Source organism: Priapulus caudatus, unplaced genomic scaffold (assembly GCF_000485595.1).
Source record: "Priapulus caudatus unplaced genomic scaffold, Priapulus_caudatus-5.0.1 Scaffold184, whole genome shotgun sequence".
NCBI lineage: Eukaryota > Metazoa > Priapulida > Priapulimorpha > Priapulimorphida > Priapulidae > Priapulus > Priapulus caudatus.
The window spans coordinates 320,851-325,995 of record NW_014577245.1 but is presented as its reverse complement, the minus strand read 5'-3'; the positions used below and the strand labels follow the sequence as shown (position 1 = coordinate 325,995).

At 40.7% G+C, this 5,145-nt stretch overlaps 1 long non-coding RNA gene across 1 annotated transcript in view; it reads right to left on the bottom strand.

The window, feature by feature from the left end:
• The window catches only part of LOC106806887, a 6,182-nt gene extending 4,287 nt beyond the window's left edge, over positions 1 to 1,895 (bottom strand). Inside the window, exons 1-2 of the long non-coding RNA XR_001393592.1 lie at positions 1,810 to 1,895; positions 918 to 1,016 (exon numbers count right to left, since the gene is read on the bottom strand). This is a non-coding gene — a long non-coding RNA (uncharacterized LOC106806887). The remainder of the gene's footprint in view (positions 1 to 917; positions 1,017 to 1,809) is intronic.
• Between the last annotated feature and the right edge of the window lie 3,250 nt (positions 1,896 to 5,145).

Genomic DNA, 5,145 nt, shown 5'->3' with positions numbered 1-5,145 from the left:
AAATGTTTTTTTCACTTTTACTATTTACGGTGACGTAATCACTTTAAGAGCAGTCTGTGGACAACATATGACCTCTGTATTCTGCATTCAGCTTTTAGCTTCTCGCTACATACCTCTGAATACCGACAGTAATCCGACTCTAATTTGGGGTGGGGCAACTTGGTTGGGACTAGTGCAGGATCATACCTAGGTCAGGCCTGGACTAGTGTAATGCAGAATCATATTTGCAGGCAGTATGGAGTACATGTGCAAGTGTATATATATATATATATATATATTATATATACATATATGATCAAACAAATCCTTTAAAATCTTAAACATTTTTATTGATTATCATTCATTTATTATCGATCTTATTGAACACTTATTTAAACTTTTGAGTCGTTCACCGCTAATTTTGATATTTTTATATAAAATTACAGGGTGCGAAATTAACGGGAGTCCGGAGTCAAATACTCTCTGATTTACTGTCAGACTCCCTGATTTGACATATATGCAAGAGTCTGTGTGACTCCCTGAAAATTCTGCCACACTAACTATAGTTTGTTCCGAAGCACGGCCTCGCAGAATTACTGTATTTTTTCAGCTAATGTCCAAAGCAAATTTGGCAGACGTGCAACTGCATGAATCTTAAAAATTAGCACATGCGGTATTGTTTTAATATCTTTAATTTTGAATCTCAGACTGCAGACTCCCTCATTTTGCTGCGGACTCCCTCTTTTTGAGGGTAAGGAGTCCGTTAAACTCCCTTGTTCAAAAGTTAATTTCTACCCCTGAAATTACATTTACCGCTTATACGAATCTGTATTTATAACTCTACAAACTCGTGATAATGAAGTAAATAACCTTGGAGAAAAACTTGCCAGAATGCTTACACATTTCATGCAATTCAATGTACATATAAAGGTACTCACAGCCTTAGTGAAGCATTCCTTAAGTGCAGCGAATTCTCTTGCGCAGTCGTTCTGCGACAAATTGTCCCTTACAGTCACGCACTTGCCATAATCAGTTGCCTACAACAAAAATGACACAAGTTTTGAGAAATTCCCATCAGCCGCAGTGAGTATGTAGCTATGAAAACAAGTAGGTCAATGGCAATCAGTAGCCTAACGCCAGCTGCCGGACTGAATGCCTATACAACCTGCGACACTATCGTTGATTCTCGGGGAAAACACAAATCAATGTCGCACGTGGCCTTTCCACTGATTAGCGTGTAAATCCATAATTAGCCAGCCTCAATAGACAAGTACAGCAAGCCAGACTGATTCACTCGCAGCATCACCTTGATCAAGTCAGAGCAGCTGTGACAAATTTTGTGACCTTTGTTGTCACCAACACCTATGCCTAGCCTGTGTGTTTGAAACGGTCCTATACAATACATGACAGTCTTGAAGCTATAATGTAGGCAGTATATACATGCTACGATACATGAGTCTTGAAGTTGAAGCTATAAAAGTATAAGTATAATGTAGGCAGTATATATACATGCAGATGTACACCATCTATCACGCACAGACTGTTTAGGCCTACTCACTCAGCCACAGCTGTGCTAGCTCTAGTAACTATAGCCCGCTTACAGTTCCTGCTGGTACTGTCTGCCAGCGGCAACTGCACACGGGCTATAGTTACGCTGAGAGGGTCTATGTAGGGTATTCTAACCCTAGCCGTTTTCTTGGAGCTACTGACTCAGTGACAGTACCAAGTCAACGGTTTACCACCCTAATTAAGATATGTCTTTCAACTTGTTTATGTCTAATTCAGCTGCAGAGTATCGTCCAACCGACACCAGCATTTATTTCGGCTTACCTGTTTAGTGCATTTCGTCAAGTGTAGCGGAAACTGGCTAAGTTTTTTTCGAGCACTTTCCAAGGAATTCATCTCGGACTTCAGAAATTGTAGAACATTTCTACCCGAAGAGGGCAACACATACGCTCGGTAGATGCTCTCTTGTCTCAAGTCGCGAATTTTCTCCATTTTCGGAAGCATTTTTGTCCGGTTGCATGACGTAGGAAGGAGGCTCGTAGGATTCTAGGAATTTGCTTTCTGGTTGCGTGTTAACGCTTAACTAGTTAAGCGTCAACAAAACACAGATAGATAAGATACAGTACGTGTCTTGATTAATTATACATTAGTTGTAAGAAGCTATCCATAATCATTCACTTTATTCGTTGTTTCACAATGCATTGCACATTTCGGTTCAAGGATAGAGAACATCATCATGGGTCCCAATAAAACCAATGTAATTTACATCAATATAATAGGTTAGGGTTATGGTTAGGGTTAGGATTAGGGTTAGGGTTAGACTTAGGGTTAGAATTAGGGTTAGGTTTAGGCACATTGGTTTTATTGGTACCCATGTTCTCTATCCTTGGGCCAAACCTAACCCTAACCCTAATTCTAACCCTAACCCTGACCCTAATCCTAACCATAACCCTAACCTATTATATTGATATAATATTATATTTATATTGATGTAAATGACATTGGTTTTCAGTGCTCGAAATAAGCGTTGTCCGGTTGTGTCGAGACAACCAGAATTGCGCCGATTTTCAATATTTTGCATCTGAACTGACAATCAATCCATGCAACCAACTGGTATAGCTAGATAGGCTAGCTAGCACAATAATGTTCAGTTTCATACTTCAAATCCGAGTGTTTTCTAGCTCTTCAAGAAATCTTAATCGTGAATTAAATTGTGAATAATATAAAAATATGGGACCAGTGCTATTTTCCAACACTGGTATAATATCATTGTCAGGTTTTCTGATTTATGAAAGGTGAACTCGATTTGAACCAGCAAACCAGGCAAGTTTCAAAATTTCGGGGGAGGACCCCCATACCCCCGCCTGTTTTTCACCTCCCCTCCTTGGAATCCTAGACCCCGCACTGAAACAATTACATATTTTGGAGCAGAGAAAATGAACAAAATGTCGCCTTTTCGCATGGCGCCAAAACAAAAGATGCAGAGCTGAGAGGTAGGGGAGCCGTAGGGTGTGAGAGGGAGCGGAGGAGCCAGTGTAATATTAAGTCATCCACTATTTTGCGCAGTTCGCTGTTTTTGGCCCCCTTGTTAAAAAATCCTGGCTACGCCACTGTTTTTGGTGTTTTCTGATTATGATTATTATGTGATTGAAAATAGGAGATTTGGGGATTTTTTTTGGGACAACCAGGAAATTGTTGCGGACAAACCCGTTTGATGTGCCGGGGTTGTCCGCAGGACAACCAAATTTTTTTTTCTTATTTCTTGAGGCACTGGTTTTATTAGGGCCCCATGACATGTTCTCTATCCTTGAACGAACTGAGGCCAGAGCACAGGCATTGCTAGGGTGCTCCCAAAAAACGTATTGCTAGGCCTAGAATACGCCTAGTTATTGACGTTAGTCAATTACTATGTTGACGTTAGTCACAAGCCTGGTCGGGTTAAGGCACTTAAAGCGTTTCAATAAACATAGTAATGCTAAATAAATACTGAATTTATTCGCAGTGGCTACGGGTACGCCGTAGCGGTAGCCGTCGGTCGTTGAAGCCCCTTTTTGGCGTTAGGGTTATGGTTAGGGTTAGGCTTCTAGCTATTTCGAAATCTGGCGCCACCGCGCGCATCTTTATCTCGTTAAGTATGAAAGCAAATGGACTCCCGTACCCGTAGCCTCGAGACATTAAGATACGGCTACTGTACCCGTAGCCACTGCCAAATTTATTTACACAAAATTCTTAATGTTTCTATACTCTCTTTCACTATTATTGCCGACAGTTTCCTGTAAATTCGCGTCCAAATCCTATGTGCACAAACACTTATACTCAGTGCTCAATTTAAGGTTTTTTTTGGGGTTGTCCGGAGGAACAAGAGACCCAAAGGGTTGTCCCTCAGAAGTTTTGGTTGTCCGGATATTATTTAAACATGTGCTGCATGCGCTCTGCTCACGTGATGTCTCAGTGCTGTAAAGCTAAAGGCCTAATCATGTACATTTTGTACGTATTGCAGTGACAGCAGACATGGCGCATTCGCATTGTTTCACTCATTATATGAAGATAATAAAAATTGGTAATGTGTAAATGATGCTGGGATCAATGACGTATAATAATAGTAATTAAAAGTTGCATAAAATTTATTTCATACATTTACATTAACTACTAACATTACACTACTAACATTACTAACATTACTAAACTGTGTCAAGTCACAGATGAGCAAAAATTGAAAATTAACACGAAACATTGTGTTGTTAAACACGTAATGTTTATCTTTGTATCAAGCAACGCCAGACAATGCGTCTAGACACTGTACTTGTGTGCAGCGTACTGTGGCAACCCTGGCCTGTATGTAAAATGAACGCGGCGCATTATGAATATAACATTTTTATAGAGGTTGGACACCGGACAACCACGGAAGCAATTTGTAGTTGCCGAGAGAAAATCAAGTCGTCATTCAGGACGACCGGACGACTGTTAAAGCCGCACAATGCGCATCCAAACGCTAATTTCTTCAGTACTAGACTAGCAAATACTTCGTGTCATGCATATCATACTACCTTATGGCAAAATAAACTCTAGTTCCTTCCCATTTGACTGCGCGTGTCCCAACAAGAAAGAGTGCGAAATCAGTAATCAGGCGCCAACGCTAACTTGTTTTCAAAAACATAACATCGAAGTGGTGACGTGACGTCAGATGTTTTTATCTTTGCTGCGCCCGTACGCGGTGTACCGCGGCACCGCTGCACGGTTGCTTGAGAGACGGGAACTGTCAACAACATCGGAGGTATTTTTCAAAATACCTTTTATAAGACAACGGCAGTGAAATGGGAGGAAACTAGAGTTTATTTTGCCATAAGGTAGTATGTATTATGCATGACACGAAGTATTTGCTAGTCTAGTACTGAAGAAATTAGCGTTTGGATGCGCATTGTGCGGCTTTAAAATTGAGCCCTGCTTACTGCCACCCACAGCCACAGTATCTTGTATCTTTTTGTATCTTGGCGCCCTCTCTTGTATTTCACAAGGCACCCAAATCAACGGGTGCGGGGATTATCTAGAAAACAAAGGGATAAACGTCGCCTCTAATTCTCTAAATGTGAATGTCACGAATCGCCAGAATTTTCTTTACATATTCTAATGCTGGTTTTAATATTCCATGGCTGTCCCTTT